At 36.0% G+C, this 22,733-nt stretch overlaps 1 pseudogene; it reads left to right on the top strand.

The window, feature by feature from the left end:
* The first annotated feature begins 1,353 nt into the window (after nucleotides 1-1,353).
* On the top strand, nucleotides 1,354-1,453 carry LOC132272168 (small nucleolar RNA R71; annotated as a pseudogene).
* Nucleotides 1,454-22,733: the final 21,280 nt, after the last annotated feature.

Below are 22,733 nucleotides of genomic sequence, written 5' to 3'. Positions count from 1 at the left end.
AGAATTTGGCATAAGCCAGAATTTGCTTGATTGCATCCAATAGTGGAAGATTAACTTTCACTTGCCTAAACATTTCCATGATTTCATTGGTTTTTACCTTTTGCTTGTCTTTTGAAATTAATCATTTTAAGGCATCCGGAAATGGAACCTTTGGTTCAAACACTTTTTCAAAATTTTCTTTTGAACTCTCTTCAACACAAAAAGTTTTCAAATCATTTTTAAATAAAACCTTTTCAACATTATTTCTCAAAACTTCTTTTTTCAAACACATCTTTCCAGACTTTCTCATTTACAAGGTCATGTATATGCAATGAAGGAGGAATGGGATGTGAAACGGGACGGGTGACAACTTGAGGTTGCACTGGTTCACTCTCTTCATTGGACATTCCAACTTGATTGTCCACAATCCTACCACTCCGCAAGGTAGTCACCGCATTAACATGTTCAATGGTGTGGCCTCCTGATGAGGAATGGGTTTCCACAACACATTGTTGCTTAGGTAGGGCATTTATAGGCATCTTTTCCTTCTCTCTCGCATTGAGAGTGCTTGCTATTTGCCCTACTTGGGTTTCTAGCTTCGCAATAGATTGAGAGTGAGAATGAAGCAATTGAGTGTTAGCCTCTAAAGTGCCCAAAGCATTCAAAACTTTCTCTTCAAAGGCGAGACTTCTAGTATTACCTTGGGAATAAGATTGGTTGGGAAAATGAGAATTAGCAAATTGATTCCCTTGTGATTGATAAGGTCTATAACCTTGGGATCCTTGGTTTTGAAGTGGAGGTGGAATATACTTCCCTTGAAAACCGCCTTGGGAAGGGTTTGAGCCCTCTCCTTGGTTTTTCCAAGAGAAATTCGAATGATTCCTCCAACTTGGATTATAATGAGTACCATAAGGATTGTTCCCTTGGTTCACAAAAGCCGCATTAACTTGTTCATTAGGTTCACTTTGCACTTGTCTGTGAGGACAATGAGAAGTAGAATGAAGAACACTAGAACAAGTCATACATGTTTCATTTGATGCACGATGAGAATGGTTAGGGAAGGAAGATACTTGGTTCGCCGAGTTTTGGTTAATCAAAAATTGATCAAACCTTTGAGATAAAGACTTCATTTCGGCGGCTATTTCATTTGAATGGTCGACTTGATGTAAGCCAACACTCTTCCTACCTTGTGAATTTCTACCATTCTTGGATGATAGTGTTCTATGCAAAGAATTTTCACTCATGCTCTCATAGAGACGCCACACATCATCCTCATGCCTATCAATGTATGAGCCACCCATGGAAGCATCAACCATACCCTTATAGTTGTCTGATAAGCTCTCAAAGAAGTATTGAACTAATTGCCATTTGGGCATGTCATGATGTGGACACTTCCTAAGCAATTCATTGAAGTGTTCCCATGCCTCATCAAACGTTTCTCTATCCCTATGTGAAAATTTTTCGAATTGAGGTTCTCATGGCATTGGTCTTAGAAACTGGATTGTACTTCTTCAAGAACTCTTGTTGCATTTCTGGCCAAGAAGTGATTGAAAAAGGCCTAAGATTGTTAAACCAATACTTTGCCTTGTCTTTTAAGGTGAATGGAAAAAGTTTAAGTCTTAAAACCTCTTCCGGCATGTCCGTATATTTTACGGTGGAACATACTTCAAGAAACTCATCTAAATGCTTGTAAGGTTCTTCACTTGGAAGTCCATGATAGTTAGGAAGCATTTGAATGGTTTATGGCTTAATTTCATAATGATGTGCTCTAAATGGAGGTAATTGGATACATGTAGGTGCATTATACTCATTAGGCACATAATGGTCTCTTAAAGCAAGAGGTGGATTAGCTACTTGAGGTGCAATATGAACACCTTGGTTTTGAATTCCTTGATTGTTGATGGGAGGTTGTGGAACATACATTGGCCTTGGCATTCCATATGGAACTTGGCCTTGTTGTTGTGGTGGTTGGTGAATGAATGGCCTGGGCATGCCTAATGGTACTTGTATGTTCTCATTGTGCACATTGGGATGAAGGATACCTTGTTGGTCTATGTGACCACTGTCCTCAACATGATTGTCATTATGGTCATCCATTGATAGATTGGCTCTATTTGGACTTCTTCTTCACCTAGGATTTCTAACGATAGATTCAAGATGCAAATCAAGAGGGACAAAAGTTGGTCTCAATGAACGACGTCCATGCATGCACAATGCAAAACACAACAAACACAAAGAATGACAAACACTCTGCCTTCACAACAATGCAATTAGACTTTTTCCACAAACATTTAATTCATACTCCCATGCTTTAACAACAATGATACAAGACAATAAAAAATAAGCCTCCACGCGGGCCGACGATTTAACTAAGGGATTGAGTAAAGAAAGTCTCACAAAGGTCCTTTAGCATTTCAACTCCAAATTTTAATGCTTAGCTTAACAATTTTAGAATTTTTATCTTTTTACTTTCTTTGCTTGCTTAAATGCTTGATTGCTCATTTACTTGCTTCCTCTCCAACAATGCACCTAGTTAAGTAAGAACAACACAATAAGTAACCAAAAAGAAAAATAGAAATAAAGTAAAGACACGATCAAAAGAGTACTAATCCTAATCAATTCCACAAATCCGACGTTGCCAAATCTAATCAACAAATCCCCGGCAACGGCGCCAAAATTTTGACGAAAGGGTTGTTCCAAGGGATTATGAGGATCGAGCAATGTCGTGGAATCACAGTTAGGGATAGTAGGTCGAATGATCAAACAATTGGTTGGTTGGTTGATTAAAGAGCAACTAAATTAAACTAAGTGATAGCAAAAGAATGCAATTTAGAGTAAGTAAGAGAGAGAGAGATCTTGGGGTTTAGAGATCACCACCAAGCAATGCATTTCTATATCATTGACAAGTGATTAATGAGAGCAAATGGTGTGTCGCAATATTGGTGTGTGTGTGTTTGTTTGATTCAACAAGCAATGATGACTAGTTAAGCATGTATTGTCTAAACATCATGTGAAAGGCACTATATATCTAAGCAATGAAGCATATATTGTCTAAACAATATGTGAAAGGCACAATAAATCAAAACAAGTCATTAATCCTTTCATTAAGCTCACAATCCAAATACAACACAAGGATAGAGACATATGTTACTTGCATTTAAAAGCATGGATCATCAAACAACAAGCATCTATTGTCCTCCCATTTAACACTACACTACAACTATACTACATCTACACTACTAGCATGAAAATAAACTAGGGAAGAGATACAATCCATCAAGGTATAAGCATGAACCATCAAGAGAATCACAAAAGCATTCCTTTAAGCATTATGTTTTGACAATCTCCAAATCTATAGCATCAATACACATAGATATGCATTAATAACACAAAATCTAGAGACAAGCACATGAACACCTATTCTAGCATACATAGACATATGGATAGAATAAAATGATCAATTGGAAGCATTAAACCACATAAATCATTGAATAAATAAGACATATATATATCAAAGTGTCAAAACATCAATTACATCACTAATCCCTCAATAATACACAAGATTAAGATATAGAAAGCATGCTTGGGGCTAACTCTAGCCCCAAGAGGATGTCTAGCCACTCATGGTGACAATGCTCCAACCCTTAAGGGCTAATTCCATGGTTGAAATCTACTACTTGTTGATGAAGAGTCTCCTATGGTGTCTCTAGCCTCCTCCTCCTCTAAGCTTGCTCTCCAAGAGATGATAAAATAATGTTGGCTTTTTTTTTTTTTTTTTTTTTTTTTTTTTTTTTTTTTTGTAAAAAGTAATCCTTATCCTTATATAGGTAGGTCAAAATGACACCCAAAATGAGCTGGGGTCGTGCACACAATATTCCCTAATGATTGGATAAAGGACAACTTTTAATGAGATGGAATTTTAACTTTTTCACACTAGAGGAAGTTCGATTGATCGAACCTTGAACTTGGATCGATCGAAAGTAAGTGAGATCAATCGAACTTAGGCTGGATCGATCCAACTGGCTGAGCTTTTTGGAAAAAGATAAATCCGAGATATTTATGGGAGATATTTATGGGAAAAGGACAAAAGTGGTTAGTGAGTGGTACAGCTGTGGATAGGATTAATCATTTGAATAAGGATAAAAGTGTTCGATCGATCGGAGGATGGTGTTAGATCGATCGAACTTTTGGACTTTATGCTTTTGGGTCTAGGCTTGGATTTATCTTGAAGTGCTGAGATCGATCATTATTCGATCGATCGAACCTTGAACTTGGATCGATCGAACTTTGCTGCTTCCCACCTTTGGCTTCATTTGCTTCCCTCTTTCTCCACTTTGCTCATTTCTTTGCTTAATCCCAGAATTGCTTCAATTAAGCTCTTATTTGGCTGAGTTAGCTTATTTTCGGGATAAGTGCCTGAAAATGGAAATAATACAAAATCAATCTAAACGGTAAAATAAGATAGATAAAGGTACTAGAATGCCTAAGCTTAAGGGGTTTAAATACGCACTTTTCAGTACTCATCAATAATATCAAGAATGAAAAAGAATATACAACGAAAAATAAAATAAAAATAGAAGCAATTAAATGAACACTGTTGTCTAGTCTAATTCCAACAAAATCGTTAATCCCTGGTAATGACGCCAAAATTATGTTCTGATCCTGAGTGTGTGCACAAAATAATGCACAACACTTTGAGTTTAGAAATTAGTGTCAAGTGGGCATCATACTTTAAATTTATAAACCACTTAACACATATACTATGTAGTATGAGTGAGAAGGGATTATCCAAAGAGATTATACGTGTTGGAATTTAACTTCGACTCTATTGTATCAAAAGATTGGAAAGGAAGGTTGGATTGTTGATTAAACTAAGATTCAATTAATTAAAATGCAAGTAAAATAAAACTAAGTTGAGATAGGGATTTAAGAGATGAGAAGTGAGGTCTTGGGGTGCATTGGAATTGCCACCAAACTCGTTCACCAAACCACACACTTTCAACTAATTTGGGGAATACCTTCTTGTGAACAAAATGCGCCTACCAATTGCAATATTAAGCATGGACCATCAAGTTCAATTATGAGTTGTTTACCTAACCTACAATTAAACTAAGTGTAGAACAACCTATCAATCATAAGTATGACCCATCAAACTAGTAACAATTGTAACATACATCAATCTAGAGAATAATGGAATTTGCAATAATAAGTCATGTAATATCAAATCAAGTATAGATTGTATACTTATCTACAAACATGAATTATATTATAGAATAACCCATCAAGCATAAGCATAATCCATCAAATTAATTGACGAACCCATCTAATAAAAACTATGTCTAGCCATCACTAAATTCATAATCAACCACACATAGACATACAATTAATATAGAAAAACTGGTGTAGAGAACAATTTCCAAATAATCACATGTAAGACAACATGTAATCACATAGAGAATCAATAGAAAGAATTAATCTATAAAAATCAAAGGAGAACCTAAGATTCATTAAATTCATAAGGCTAAAACACTAATCACAAGATATTATTCCCTAAAAAGTATGAAAGAGATTGAGATTTAGATTTACAAATTTGGGGCTCATCCAAGTCCCAAGGAGAAGTCTAGCCAATCATGGAGAGGTGGGTGTGATCTTGGAACCCTCAAGGGTAATCACCAAACATGGCTCAATCTTCTTCCATTTCTTCTTTGTTGAATTCTAGAGAGAGAGTGTGTGTAGATCTTGAGATGTATTCTTGGTGCCTTTACTCTTCTCTTTTCTTCTAACCCTAATCTCTAACTTTTCTAGAAAGAGAAACTAACTATTACAATGTAGAAATAAAATAAAAATTAAAGACAAAAGATCTTTTATAAAATGGTTCAATTCCCTTTAAATACAAGGTCATCGGAGTAGTGGACAAGTTAGAAAATAAGCCTTTAAAATATCTAATCTTGCAGCTATATGGTAGGTGGAGTTCGGGCACGTGGGAAAAAAACAGCTCGCTGCCAACGTATCTTCGATCAATCAAAGAAATTTTTGATCGATCGATCGAAGATTGATCCAAACCCACTAGTGGCGAAATTTTGCATTTTTTACTTTTTTCTGAATTTTTCTGGAATCTTCTCGGAACTTTTGCTTGACTCCAAAAAGCTGTAATGGACCATTTTTAGCCCGTTTGAACCTTATTGACCTAAAAATAGACAAAAACAGAAATTAGTACTAAAACATGAAAATAAAGATAGATAAATGGACTAAAGTACCCTAACTTAGGTGCTAAAATATACAACATTTGAGCACTCATCACCAGGTTCTTTATTTTTTATTATTATCATATTGCTTTAATTTGCATGTTTAATTAAATATTGAGTTGCATATTTAATTATTAATTATTTTTAGCAAATTATGAATTATCTTATGGCATATTAGTTTAAGGTTAGTTATATTTTAAATGTCATTTGAAACATATATTTTTCAACACTTATTTTAAAAAAATTACGTCCAGATGTGATTGGTAACCATTATAAGCATTTTTAGTAGTTACCAATTTTAGTTGAATAGAGTTTTTGAACGAAGTTAGAATTTGGAGCTTTTAAAATTGCGTTGTGAATTGAGATTAAATATTGTAGGTAACTCTTTTTCTTAGATAATTTTGTACTTTTTATTTTTACAAAGACAATTACAATCCTTATAAAGTTGATATTATCAAATATATATGATGAACATCATATGAAAGGATATTATTGTGAAAGGTCTTACTGCAACCCCCTCTAGTTTCAAAAAGTTGCACAATACCCCCTCTCTCTTTGGCTAATGGAGAATTTATTGTCATTAAGGGTTGAAACAAAATTACATAAATATACATAATAAGGACATTGAATTAAAAAAAAAGAAAATAAATATTTTAGAAAAAAAAAAAAACAGAACATAACTAAACCAAAGTCGTTTGTATAACAAACCAAGTAGAGACATATACATTTTTTAGTTATGGTAAGATCTTTTGTCTCCCCCTAATTGCGCATAACTATATATGTCTAATAAGATTTTAATTTACTAATTATTTATTAAGGGAAGTTTATCCAAACAAAAAGTAGATTTGGCCACAATGTCCAATGCCTTGAAAGTATAGGTCTATTCCACTTGCCTTTCCCTAATGGACAACTTACCGAGGGAGATTGGAATTGCTCCCGTGGACTATGAAACCTTGCTTGTTGCTCACCATGAAGATTGCGATTATTTATTTATTTATTAAATACGGAACTATATGAATAATAGAGAAACTCCATGCAATGTCTATATTTGAAAATTTCAGATTACAGCTAGAATTGCCACTAACAAGGATTTTTTTTATTATTTATTATTATTATTTTTTTGGTAAATCAATTAGAAAGGGTATATTGAGCATTTGTAAGGGTAATTTTGTTTAAAATAATGAATTAATGTGTCATTTGTAATGCACATGACTAGTTTAAATGCAAAAGTGTGACATCCGTTAGTCAAAGGGGGTAAGTTGTAACCCTTTATAAATAAAGTTTGTTTGTTGTCTAAAAAAAAAAAACGAGAAAGGGGTATTGTGCAACTTTTTAAAAATAAAGGTGGATTTAATACACTAAGACCTATTGTGAAATTAGCAATAGAAGTGTTTTAAAAAATATTGTTACTAGGTGTCGCAGTGTTGCCCAAGTGATAAAGGGTCAGGCCTTAAGAGCCCCCATCCTATAGTCCTAGGTTTGAATCCCTTTCCCCCTAACTCCACTAACTACTAACTCCTTACCAAGTTATATATATATATATATATATATATATATTGTTACCAAATAAATTAAAAAATAATTTAATTATGAAAAATACTTATTATAATGTGCCACCAAATACCTAAAATGTGTTACTGACAACAATTTTTTTTTTTACAACAAAAGCATATCTTTTATTCTAACAGCACTCTCAAACGGACTCTTATGTTGTGGTTGGTATGCAGGAATGGAATGGAATGCAAGTAGGAATGGAATGGTCATTCTCATTCTATTATTTGGTTGCAAATATGAAACGTTTGGAAATATAATGATAATAATCATTCTAGTGTTTGATTTAAAATGGAATGAATTTAAAATTTAAAATGGAATGAATTTAAAATGGAATGAATTTAAAATTTAAAATGGAATGAATTTCAAATTGAAATTTCTAAAATACTTTCTAATTAGTAACAAATAAATTATGTTAACAAAATAATATTCTTCTATATATAAATAAAATGATAGCAGTGGTAGATGGTGGTGACGATGGTGGTGGAGGTGGAAAACAGTAGTGGTGTAGATGTTGGTGTTGGAAGGTGACGGAAAGCAGTAGTGGTGTTGGTAGTAGATGATGATAATAAAAGGCAATGACAGTGGTAGTGGTATGGTGGTGGTGGAAGGCAGTAATGGTGTAGGTGGTGGTGGTGGAAGAAAATAGATCGAGGTGACGATGGTAGCGGTGGTTGAAGACAGTGGAGGTGACGGTGGTGGAAGTCGGTCACCGTGGTGGTGGAGGTGGCACTGGCGATAGCGGTGGAGGTGGCGTGTAATACCCTGTAATTTTATGGATTTATTAAATAGGAGTTATAGATTTTAGATTGGATTTAATTAAAAAGTATGTATTTGCATGTGTATATTTGTATTGTTGTTATGTTATATTTATTTTGTGTTTTATGTATTTTATGGTTATTTCATTGGGTCAAGTTATTGGGTTGGGTTTTATGCTGTCGGGTCATGGGGATTCCATGGGTAAGCTGTGAATTCGAATTGGGCTTTGGTGGGTTTATTTTATTAAGCCTTAGTACTACGATATATTTTGTTAGTCTTAGTATTACGATTAGGTTACAATCAGAACTATATGTATAGAGAGAAAGAATGCGAGAAAGGAAGAGCATCTACAGAACTCTAGGCTAAAGATTCGCCTGAGTGCATTATAGGTTGTCGAAAGGAAATCAAGAGAGGATTGCGGCCCTAGGGTGGAGGCTTAAGGATTTGTATTGCTACCCTATAATTCGTGAGGCAAATACCTTTCTTCTCTTCCCCTTTGGACCTATAAACATTTCAACTATGCAATATATATATATATATGCCTATAATACCTATACACAGCTAACTCATAAGTCGCTTATGAAAATTCTAAATGAATCTATAAACGCATTTGATAGTTCGAAACAATATGGTTAATTAGTAATTCATATTTTTGATTTTGTTATTTCTGTTACGAGCCATTTTGTGATTCTGATAGTTCCATTTGGTGGGGTCTAATCTATTATGCATATTTGAGATGAAATTTGCTAGTTTCTTATTCGTATTGATTAAATAGTTTCTTTTTCAGTTTCTAGAATGTCATATTAGATTGTTAAACATGGATGGTTTAAACCTGGTTGCATAAAATGGTCACTTTAATTAAGGATAAATTTTGGTACTCTAAATACGATTAAACTCTAGGAACGATAGGTTTAAACTTAGCAATTTTTAGGAAAATCTGGTTCCTGGGGTGTTGCCCCTCGGGACCCTCGGGGTCGATCTTTCCAATTATTTGAGTGAACCTTAGTGCTACACTACAATTAATAATAGGAATAGTTTAATTAATTTCATGCCTCATGTGTCATAATTGATATATACCACATTATTTATGGATTGATTTAGTGGCTGGATATGAGATTAAATTTACTATATTTATAAGCATGGGAATGGGATATTGTGATGAGCGCTGAAAAGTGCGCATTTAAACCCCTTAAGCTTAGGTATTCTAGAACTTTTATCTATCTTATTTTCCCGCTTTAGATTGATTTTGTATTATTTCCATTTTCAGGTACTTATCCCCAAAATAAGCTAACTCAGCTAAATAAGAGCATAATTGAAGCAATCTTGAGATAAATCAAAGAAAGGAGCAAAGTGGGAGCAAAAGGAAGCAAGTGGTGGAAATTTAGAAAGTTCGATCGATCTCAGGAAATATTTGATCGATTGAAAGTTCATTGATTTAGACATTTCAAGATGGATCCAAACTCTTTTGTCCTTATCCAAAAATTCACAAAGTTCGATCGATCCAACTTTCTTCCGATCGATCGAAAAGATTCCATCTTATCCAGTTGTACCACCACACCTACCACTTTTGTCTCATTCCCCAAAATATCTCAGATTTGGTTTTATCCAAAAAGGCGCCACTATAGAGGGTCGATCCAGCTTAAATTTAATAGATCTTAGCCATGTTCGATCGATCTCACCACAAGTTCGATCGATCGAACTTCCCCAAGTGCAAGAAAATTCAATTTTTAGCTCATTAAAAGTTGTCTCATATCTAATCATTGGAAGGAATATTGGTGTACGAGCCCAGCTTATTAGGGGTGACATTTAACCTACCTATATAAGGAATATGAGCCATTCTTGAGATATACTTGATACATACACTAGAGACACAATTTTCATATTCTTAGTGAGGAAGAAAAGAAGAAAGGAGGCTAGAGACACAAGTTTGGAGTTCTTCCATCAACCAAGAAGAGGAGCAATCCCTACCATGGAGTTAGCCCTTGAGGTTAGAGGACACCATCCATGAGTGGCTAGACATCCTCTTGGGGCTAGAGTTAGCCCTAAGCATGCTTTCTACATCTTGATTTATGTATTTTTGAGGGGATTTATATTGTGATACATGTTTTGACATATTTATATACATAGATCTTGTTTATTCAATGATTTGCATGGTTTAATGCTTCCAATTGATCATTTCATTCTATCCATATGTCTATATATGCTATAATAGATGTTCATGTGTTTGTCTCCATATTTTGTGTTATTGATACATGTCTATGTGTATTGATGCTATGGATATAGAGATTGTCAAGACATAGTGCTTAATATAATGCTCTTGTGGTTTATTTGATGGTTCATACTTATTTCTTGATGGATTGTGCCTCTCCCTTAGTTTAATTAGTTGAATTTCATGTCATTAGCTTAATTGTAGTGTAATTGTAGTTTAAATGTTAAATGGGAGGACAATCCATGCTTATTTTTTGATGTTCTATACTTATGAAAACAAGTAGCATATATCTCTAACCTTGTGATGTGTTTGGATTGCGAGCTTAAAGAAAGGATTAATGGCTTAGTTTGATATATTGTGCTATCCACCATGTTGCTTAGATAATATATACTTAATTAGTCATCCATGCTTGTTGGAACAACCACACATACACACTATTGTTGCAATACATGTTTTCCCCCTCATTAATCATTCATTAAGGGTGTAGAAAAACTATACTTAGTGGTGATCTCTAAATCCCAAGATCTGTCTCTCTTATTTTCTTTCTATTACATTCAATTGTTGACTTTAGTTTAAATTGCATCTTAGTGTAATTCAACCATCAACCAATCTTTTGATCACTTGACCTACTAACCCTAATCTCAATTCCACAACCTAATACGACCCACCAATCCCTTGGGACGATCCCTACTCGCCCTAACTATATTTTTAGTGAAAGGTAGTAGTGGCAAATTAAAAATGTAAAACTTGGCCACACTCATCTTAGTTCAACATCTCCACTTTTGCTAAGCTTTGGGGTGCTTGACGACGTGTACACCAAGTTTTTGGCGCCGTTGCCGGGGATTAATTAAAGGCAACGTCGTATTTGTGGAATCAATTAGGAATTAGTACTCTTTTGGTCGTGTCTTTACTTTATTTTCATTTTCATTTTCATTACTTATTGTGTTGGTTCTTGTTTCACTAGGTGTATTGAGCTAGAAGGTGAGCAAAGGAACATTTTAAGCAAGGAGCTAAGCAAAAACATGGAAAAAGCTAAAATCTAAAAAAATTGTAAGGCTAAAATTGAAAATTGAATTGAAGTGCTAAAGGACCCTTTGTGAGCTCTTTCTTGACTCGATCTCTAGTTAAATCGTCGGCCCGCGTGGAAGCTTGTATTTCAATTCTTAGATAAATCGTGAGCCCGTGTGGAGGTAATTTACTTTTCTTTGCATATTGTTGATAGCATGGGAGTATGGGATCATTGTATGTGGAGGAAGTTTGATAATTGATTTGTTGCGAAGGTGAAGTGATTGTTCATTACTTGTTGCTTGTTGTGTTTCGTTGTGCATGCATGGTCGTAGATCATTGAAACCTACTCTTGTCCCTCTTAGTTTTCATCTTGAATCCGTTGTTCGAAACCCTAGGGGAAGAGGAAGTTCTAGTCAATCCATTTCATCAATGGAAGTACATAATGAGGACCATGTGGAGGACCTTGGTCACATAGACCAACAAGGTATCCTCCACCCTAATGTGCATCATGATAACATGCAAGTACCATTAGGCATGCCGATGCTATTCATTCACCCACCACAACAACAAGGCCAAGTTCCATTGGGAATGCCAAGGCCAATGTATGCTCCACCATCTCCCATCATCCAAGGCAATCAAGGTGCCCATTTTGCACCTCCAATTGCTAATCCTCCCTTTGCTTTAAGAGATCACTATGTGCCTAATGAATACAATGCACCTACATGCATTCAATTGCCACCATTTAGAGTACACCACTATGAAATCAAACCACAAACCATTCAAATGCTTCCTAACTATCATGGACTTCCAAGTGAAGAACCTTACAAGCATTTGGATGAGTTTCTTGAAGTATGTTCCACCGTGAGATACACGGACATGCCGGAAGAGGTCTTAAGGCTTAAAATTTTTCCATTCACCCTTAAAGACAAGACAAAATATTGGTTTAACAATCTTAGGCCCTTTTCAATAACTTCTTGGGCAGAAATGCAACAAGAGTTCTTGAAGAAGTACTATTTGGTTTCTAAGACCAATGCCATGAGAACCTCAATTCGAGAGTTTTCACACGGGGATGGGGAAACGTTCCATGAGGCATGGGAAAGATTCAATGAATTGCTTAGGAAGTGTCATGACATGCCCAAATGGTAATTAGTTCAATATTTCTTTGAGAGTTTATCCGATAATTACAAGGGCATGGTTGATGCTTTCATGGGTGGCTCTTACATTGATAGGCATGAGGATGACGTGTGGCGTCTTTATGAGAGCATGAGTGAAAATTCTTTGCATCAAACTTTATCTTCTAAGAATGGTAGGAATTTAAGTGTATGGAAGAATGTTGGCTTACATCAAGTTGACCATTCTAATGAAATAGCCGCCGAGATGAAATCCTTATCTCAAAGGTTTGATCAATTCTTGATCAACCAAAACTCGGCAAATCAAGTATCTTCCGTCCCTAACCATTCCCATCATGCATCCAATGAGATATGTATGACTTGTTCAAGTGTTTTACATTCTGCTTCCAATTGTACCCATGTACATGTGCAAAGTGAGCATCATAAACAAGTCAATGCAGCTTTTGTTAATCAAAGGAATAATCCTTATGACAATCATTATAATTCTAGTTGGAGGAATTACCCGAACTTCTCTTGGAGAAACCAAGGGGAAGGCTCAAACCCTCCCTAAGGTGGTTTCCAAGGGAAGTATGTTCCACCTCTGATTCAAAGCCAAGGTTCCCAAGGTTTTAGATCATCATTTCAATCACAAGGAAATCAATTTTTTAATTCTCATTTCCCTAATCAACCATCATATTCTCAAGGAAATTCTAGGAGTCCCGCTTTGAAGAGAAAGTTTTAACCGCTCTAGGCACTCTAGAGGCGAATACTTATTTGCTTCATTCTCATTCTCAATCATTGCTAAGCTAGAAATCCAAGTAGGGCAAATAACTAGTACTTTAAATGCTAGAGAGAAAGGAAAAATGCCTTTGAATGCCCCACCCAAGCAACAATGTGTTGTGGAGACTCATTCCTCATCGGAAGGTCACACAATAGAGCATGTAAATGCGGTGACTACCTTGAGAAGTGGGAAGATTATAGAAAACCAAGTGGGCATGTCCAATGAAGAAAGTGAACCGGTGCAACCCAAAGTTGACACCCGTCCCATTTCTTATCATATTCATTGTAACGACCCGGTCATTTGCCTTCTTTTCATTTTTCTTGAAATTTTACGAATAAATTTTTTTCGTTTAATTTTCTTTTCTGAGCTCTGTTTTGTGTCACTTAGTGTCATCTCGAGTGCTCAGAATTGGTTCCTGAGACTCTTTTCCATGGACTGACAACTTCCTTTGAGAACCGAGTTATTTTTACATTTTTCGTTTTTTGACACTATTGGCTATTTCGTCATTTCCCCCATTTCGTCTTATCTCTGTTTGTCAGTTTTTGGCACAACCTCACTTCTCATGCTTGGAGTTGGTTTTTGACTTCACGTGCTTTCATCTTGAGTGGTTTTCTCGAAATATGTATCTTTACTTTTGCAAGAAAGTACTCTGGTTGCTTCCGGTGTCCATAGGGGCATGGATGCAAAGTTCTTTGAAATTATTTTCTTTTCTTGGGGTGTTTTTCGTAAATATCTTTTGAAGATATTTTATTTCATGGGTTTTTAAGAAAATATTTTTGGAAGATATTTTCATTCTGGGCCATAAGTGCAGTTTTCACTTTTTGGAGGGGCCATTGTGCAATTAATGAAAGTTATTGCAAAATGTCTTGTTTTGAGCCTGGATCCTCGTACAAGATTCATTTTCACATTTCCTCGAGTTGTGTACTCTTGGAATTTCCTCCTGGTCGATGTTTTCCAGTTTCAGGGTTTCTGACCCCGGTTTTCGCCAAACTTGTTTTAGGCATAACTTGTTTTCGCCAAACTTGTTTTAATGCCATTTCTTCCGTTATTCATATTTTATCATTTTGAATCTTTTTCGTTCACAAAGTTTTTCCATTTGAGCGCGTTTGCTCAAATTTTACTTTTTCGGACCCGGCGGGGCCCGTTCGGGGCACTTTTTGAGATTTCTATAAAAGGGGGGTGAGATATTTCATTTTTCATCTTCTTTCCTCTTCATGCATGACCTAGAGCTCCCGTGGCAGCCCAAGGGGTGCTGCCATCTTCTCTCTCCTCTTTTGGTTCACTTTTCCTTGATGGAAAGTCTTCGGCCTTAACGTTTGTTGTTCCCCTCGCCGTGCTCTACCTTTCCCCCTTATTAGAATTCTGTTTTGACCATTTCTTGAGTTTGGTTTTGAGGTCAAGTTATGATTTTGATGGGGCTTTCATGGGGGTTATGTTCACGGCGTTGTCCCCGACACAACTTAGCAGTTTCGTCAGATTCGGAGCCGTTCCATTTTGATGGCATTTGAGATTTTCATCTCAAATTGAGATAGGGGATGTTTTAGGTTTAAATTCTTGTTATATAGCATGCTTGTGATGCTTATACTACTTGTTTGCATGATTAAATATAAAATTTAGAGATTTTATTATTTATTTTTCTTGTACGGGATCTAATTTTTCCGGTTGCTCATGACTTGGTTTAAACATGTAGCATGATTTTATATTGCCCTTTGATATGCTCATTGTCGTGTATTAAAATTGGAACATTTGAATAAGTATTAAAGATTTTATTTAATATTTATCTTAGGTGAAACATTAATTCACATGGCCTTAACTAGCTTGAAATGGATATGTGTTAGCATATTAAGTTAGGCCTTAGCATGCTCTCCAACATAGTTGAATTTGAAAGCAATTGGAGGTGTTTTGAAAATTAGTAATTATTAATTAATTTAATTAATTAATTTGCCCCGAGTACACAATTCACTCTATTTGAATTCCGACTTGATATTCTTGATTTACATGCCATATTGCTTCACATATATTTGATTTAGAATATTCGGTTAGGTTTTGAAACCTTTTATTTAATTAAATTCCATGTTTAAGATTTAATCCTCATGGTGATATACAACTTGGAATTGTATTGTGGCATGCTAGAAAATTAAGTTTTGGTATGGTTATTCACATGTATTAAATTGGGATTAATTGCATGAAAATTGCAACTTTTAATTTATATTTAACTTTAGTGAAAGTTTAATTTACATGGTCGTAAATTGAATGAAATAAACTTGTAATGTGATATTACATTAGTCCTTGGCATGTTCTCTAAGATATGTTAAATCGAGAGCATTTGGTTAAGTTTGAAAATCTAGAGATTTTAATTAAAAGAAATAATTAAAATCTATTTTGTGGTACCATTAGCTTAATTAAGATTTTAACTTGATATTTGTATTGGCCATGACTTGTTTACTAGTATATATTAATTGTGGACCATTTGAAGTTGCTTTAGAACCTTGGTAATTAAATTAGCATGATTTAATTAGAGTTCTACTTGTTGTTCCAATAACCTAATTGAGTTTTAGAATGGATATAGGTGATGACCATGCCATGTTCCTTAATATGTATTAATTTGAGGTTATTTGGAATTGAATTAGAATCTAGGGAATTTAATTATTTTTATTTAATTAAATTCTATCGAATTGAGCCATGGATTTAATTGTGTTTGAAAGTCGTTTCTATATCAAAATCCTGGACATGGACTTATTGTATATTCATTTGGTTATGTTTTGAACATTAGATAACATAGTTGCTATATTTGTATTCATGAGAATATGTTTTCCTTATTGAATATATTGTTGCCTTGTGTAATGATTTGCACACTTCGTATTTAACATCTTTCATGCATAGTGTGTAACAAATCGCACACTGAAGATTCAACATTCATCACATCATATTAGTTGTGGACTTAGAGCGTATATTGTATAGGTTTTCAAATTTGGTTGTGCTTGGTAGATAGTTGATTATCTTGCATATTCCTGTTGATATATGCGTTGTTGTACAACTTGTTGATTTTGAAAACTTGGGGATGTCGTTGTTTGACTATGGCTAGGACATAGTTCTAGTATGGGGGATAGTCCCTCTATATGGTCTAGTGCGCACATAGGGAGGTTACCCATGGGCTAGTAACCCTAAAGTAACTATGTTGTCGGTCTGATCCGGCGTGACGTCTGAGTATCCACTTTATTTGATTTCGCATTTCATTTTCAAGTTTATAACTAGATGATGTTGTAACTTGTTGTTTCTTATTTGTCATTCCATTTTAAGTTACAGGATGTTAACTTTGCGAAATTGTGCTTTATGCGTTGTATTGGAAGTTCCAATGTTGGTTAAATTGCATCGATATTGAAAATTGTGTTTTGACGTTCTAATAAAGCTTAGGATTGATCCTATTGATTCTTTTATAACATAGACGTTAGGTGGCATGAACCACTACTGTTATTTTGTGCTTTAGATTCTAAGCTGATGGCTTTGAGAACTTAAACCTTGTTGCATTGTATAACATGCTCTTTTGTTGTTGAATTACATGGATAATGTGATTCTTGTTAACTTGTATTCAAATATGCTTTTATTATGTTGTATGGATTACTCTAGACCTAGTTCAATTGTATTGAAAATGCAATTCATGTTAATATATGCTCAAGCATTCTTCTTGTCGTGTTCTTTAGATTATCCCAACGATGATTCGTTTCATACACGTATGTATATCATGATTCTTGTTGCTTAGACTCTAAGGTAGCTTAGGATGCTCCCCGAGTCTCACTTGGACATAGACGTTAGGTGGCATGAGCCCCTTTAACATGTTTCACCTTAAGGTGATAAATTTGTAAAATGCTAGGTCGATGCATGCTCATCTCTTACGAGTAGCTTTATGTTACTCACCCCTACGATACTGAGGCATATTTCAGGTATGAAGACTTGGTTCATGAAGCCTAGCATTCATTGGATGTCGTGTAGCTTTCAAGTTTCCATTTCATGCAAATGTTAGCATGAAATGTCATTTTGTAGACTTATATGTCAAAATATGTATATTTGATTCCATGTATGTAATGTGTACTTAAGTACACTCCTTTCAATGTAATTGATATGTATGAGATGAGGCCGGAGGCCAATGACATGTATATTGTGTTCTATGTACCTTTTAACTTCTTGAAATATTGTGAAAATCTTGAAAAATCGCAAGTCATTACTTCACCATGGTTGCATCGGGTGTGGGAATTCCATTTTCATTCTTTTATAGGGTCTTATTAATCTTGTATGAAGTGTGGCCAAGGGCCAAATGGTCATTTGGTCCCGTTTTGTATTTTTGGATTTCGAGTTTTCATTCCAAGTTCCATTTTTGCCTTTTTGCCCGTTGGGGGGTCGGGTTTTGTATCGGTGGTATTTTTAAGCCATGGACCATTGTAGCGCGTCTAAATAGGTAAGTTACGTTTGCGTGCATAGTCGTTTCCGGGCAAAACCTCATCATTTGTGTTTTGAGCCTCTTGTGAATTCATTCGCATTTTTTTTTGCATATTATGATCTAGGGGCATTATGGACCTTTCACCTCAGTTTTATTTTCTTCTTTCGACATGGTCTCTTAGAAAACGTGATTTTAGGGGGGGTTTCTTTTTCATGTTTTTCCAGAAAATGTCGTCTTGGTACCGGAAATCCCTCGTGAAGTTTCAGCTTCCAGTTTTCATTTAGCAGCTTTATGACCCTCTTGTTCAGTTCTGATCTAGGGGCATTTTGGAGATTTTACATTGAGTTTTTTTTGATTCCGTCCGCAATGTCGGGCAGAAAACTCGATTTTAGGGGGGGTTTCTTCTTCGTGTTTTTCCAGAAAAACTCGTCTTGACCTCCGTTTCAAGCCTCAGTTCTGGGCAGATCAAAAAAAAATGTAGCAGCAGCCAAGGGCTGCCACCGGCCATGTCTTTGGGCGCCGGCATGCACGCAGGTGGGCTCGCGCATGGGTGCCGTGTGCGCCATGGCCCCTCGTTGGGCTGCCGCGACGTCAATTCTTCTGTTGGGCTTTTCTCCTTCGTCCGGACTCTGATTCAAGTGAATTTTTTTTTTAAGTTGACTAATTTTTCACTGTCTTTCCAACGGTGTGCTCGGTTGCACCCGGTTCTTCTTGGATAATTACAAGTTTACCCTTTTTGCTTTAAGTGCTCGTTTTTCTTCGTCATGCCGTTTCTCCTTCGTTCGGACTCCGAATCATGCGATTCTTGAGTCCATCTTGATTAGTTTTTCGTTATCCTTCCAGCGGTGTGCTCGGTGGTACCCGAATCTATAGTTTTCAGAAATGACTATTTTGCCCCTGGTGGCTTATTTGTCATATTTTCGATCTTTTGCTTCCGCATCAGTTCTTGTTGAGTTCCACGACCTCATGAAAGGTCACTTTGACTTCTTAGAGTCTTGTTTTCTGTTTTTGCTTCCGCATATCGGATCCGTTATCAGGTCAATCTTCGGTTCATCACAGGACACGCTGGCCTAAAAACCAGGGTCGTCACATTCATCCTTCATTGCATATACATGATCATTCAAGTGAGAAAGCGTTGAAAAGCGATTTGAAAATTGATTTGATGAAAAGTGATTTGCAAAATGATTTCAAAACTTCTTGTGTTGAAGAGACTTCAAAAAAAATTTCTGAAAAGGTTTTTGAGCTAAGAGCTCCATTTTCAGATGCCTTAAAAGGATCCATTTCAATTGACAAGCAAAAGGCCAAAACAAATGAAATTATGGATGTGTTTAGGCAAGTGAAAGTCAATCTTCCACTTTTAGATGCAATCAAGCAAATTCTAGCATATGCTAAGTTTTTAAAAGACTTATGCACCCAAAAAGGAAGAACAAAAGCCAAGCACCTAGGAAAGTGGTTTTAACCGAGCAAGTAAGCTTAATTTTGCAACATAACACTCTTCCAAAATTTAAGGACCCCAGTTCACCTACCACTTCATGCATCATTGGTGACTATGTCATTAATCGGGCTTTCTTAGACTTAGGAGCAAGTGTTAATCTTCTTCCATAGTCGGTATATGTCAAATTAGGCTTAGGAGACTTGAAATCGACGTCGGTGGTTTTGTAACTTGCCGACCGATCCATCAAAAAACTTAGGGGTATCATTGAGGATGTACTGATTAAGATTGATAAATTTTTCTTCCCCGTTGATTTTGTTGTCATTGACACGAAACCGGTCCCAAATCCTAAGAGCCAAATTCCCATTATCCTTGGCTGTCCTTTCTTGGCAACCGCGAATGCCAACATTAATTGTTGGACAGGGATAATGAAGATCTCATTTGGCCACATGAAGGTGAAGTTGAATATCTTCAATTGACCCCAATTCATTTGACAAGCATGAAGAAGTGAATGTTGTAGAGAAATATCATGACCATGAATGTGAAAGAATAAAGTCTTTGCTTGAAACCAAAATTCAAAAAAGTTCATCTTTAACCATGAATTCTAAGAAAGTTGTTTCAAAATCTTGTTTTGAAAGGGCATGGAAGCCCAGAGATCATTGTGACCAAGGACCAAAAATTCTTTTGAGCCTTATCCAACAAGTTCTCTAGGGAACCATTTGTTTGGTGGAGTTCAAATCACTTATCACCCCATCAAGGAGGGGATGCACTACAAGATGTTTGATCTGGGCTAAAAGAGCCCAACGTCTTGCTAGAGACGTTAAAGATTAGTACATTTCATAGGGTGTCATAACCCTATTCCTCCCTCGTTTCTATTTTAAATTTTATTTCTTGCGAAGTTTAGATATTTGCTTTAGGTTCATATACATTGCTAGGAACTGTGATTAGGATTGCATGCACTTTCATGTTGAAAATGAGCATTTTGCATCAGTTTGATCGATCTCCAAGGAGGTTCGATCGATCGAACTCCATACCTGCATCCAACTTGCATCCAATCACCTCTCTGTCTAATCGTTCGAAGAAAACCTGCATATTTCAGCTCTTTGTCCTATCGTTCAAACTTATTCCTAGATCGATCTTTAGTTCTTCGATCAATCCAACTTCATCTTGGATCGATCTGCAGTCTCAACACTTAGAAAATTTTTGAACTTGCATCCACCCTCTGCAAAAAGCCTCTCTGTCCCATCGATCGAACATGTCTGTAGGTTTTTGCATGTTCGATCGATCGGAGTTCTTTTGAGATCGATCTTGGAGAGATCGATCTCTGTTCTTTGATTTACTGTTTTGATTTAAGTTTGACTTTTGTTTTGAATTTTAAATTTAAAAAAAAAATCCCACAAATATTTTCTTTTCTTTTATTTTATATTTCAAATATTCAAAATAATAATAATAATAATAATAATAATAATAGTAATATATATTTTATATTATTTAATATTCCAAAAATATTTAATTTCATATTATATTATTTAATTTTATTTAGTTTTATTTTTCAAAAATTCAAAAAAGTATTTTTCATTTTTAATTTTTGATTTTCAAAAATTCAAAAAACTTCAAAAACAATTTTGTCTTTTAGTGAGGAGAGATCGATTGAAGTTCGATCGATCTGAGATTTCAGTTCGATCGATCAAACTGGTAACGGAATGTTTTTAAAAATCAAATCTATTGTTATTAGATCGATACCACAGATCGATCTAACACCCTTATCTTTATCCCTCGCTGCTGCAACTCACTTCCCCACCTCCGGCGAACCCTCCAGCGACTCCATCTCATCTCGAATCTCTCTTCCTCATCTCGGATCTCAGACTTCATCTCCCTCCATCTCATGTCTCGATTTTGAGTAAGATCCGAGACCCCTCTTTTGATTTAAGCTTTATTTTCATGAATCCATGCCATGTTAGATCTAAGGTGTTGTGATGATGATTATTGCCATATATGAAGCTTTGAAGCTATGTATATATGTGTATATATATGTATATATATCATTTTATATATATTTGATTTTAATCTTGATTTTGGGGGTTGCGGGCCAAAGAAAGTGACTAAGATTGTTGATTTGTTGTGTAGAGGGGCCCACAAGTTTGTTTGTGAGGCCCCCGTGCCATCCAAGTCACAGATCTATGACTTTTCAAATTTCACCTCACCATTCGATCGATCGAACTTTTTCTCAGACTGATCTGTAACAAATCGATCTCACTTATTCAAGATTTATCAAACTTGCATCGATCTCACATTTTTGTGATCGATCGAACTTCACAGATTTGCATCACACATTTCACACACTTTATCTCTTGTGTTTCGTGTTATCTCATACGTGCCCAATGCCTGTGTTTTTCACATTGGATGCATTCTATACTTATACTGTGTAGCATACTTCACATCATGTCACTTATTCTTTGTCACTTGTATAGATTCATGCTCCTTATCTGTTTTGTCTATCTTATTTGACATACATGATTCCATAAACTTTGCTTTAATTCTTTATACCGGCACTGACTTCCTGAGTTTTCTTTTATTTTGCAGGCCATGGATAGGGTCAAGACTGTTGCTCATGGACATTATCACCGCAGAGCCAGGCGGAGATTAGACGACCAGGCAGGTCTATCTTACGTCCAGGACCCCATTCCCGAGCCAGAGCTAGAGCCCTCTCATATTTAGGAGGAGCCAGCAGAGCCTACTCCACCTCAGTCTCCATCCGCTGACAGTAGACTATAGTCTTCGGCTGAGGCATCTTCTTCACAAGCTGATGCTGAGCACATACCATTTCCATCACCACCACTAGCTCAGCCAGCCCAGGACTTAGATTGGTCATTGCTGAGATACTCACGCCTTCAAGTGGCGCATGAGTCGGTCTTCAATGTAGACTTTTTCTCCCAGTCTGTTCTTACCAGAGCAGCTTATGATGACATAGACCAGAGGGGCATCTCAGCCATACTAGCCCCTGTCACATACCCAGTGTACCCGACCGGATGTTCTTCCAGAACCTCTGACCTGCCCCGACTAACCTGGCGGAGCTGCAGACTACTATTAACGGCTACCCCATTAGTATTACTGTAGACACTCTATCCAGATCATGCTGCTGTCCACACGTCTGCTCTCTCGATCTCCAAGATACCTATCCTACTCTATGGAGGCCCTCATATGCAGACATGGCTGTTGCACTCA

The sequence above is a fragment of the Cornus florida genome, unplaced genomic scaffold (assembly GCF_030987335.1).
Source record: "Cornus florida cultivar Cherokee Brave unplaced genomic scaffold, ASM3098733v1 CherokeeBrave_3.0.0_Hap2_Chr08, whole genome shotgun sequence".
Lineage (NCBI taxonomy): Eukaryota > Viridiplantae > Streptophyta > Magnoliopsida > Cornales > Cornaceae > Cornus > Cornus florida.
The sequence above is the reverse complement of the archived record's forward strand: the minus strand, read 5'-3'. Positions and strand labels throughout refer to the sequence as shown.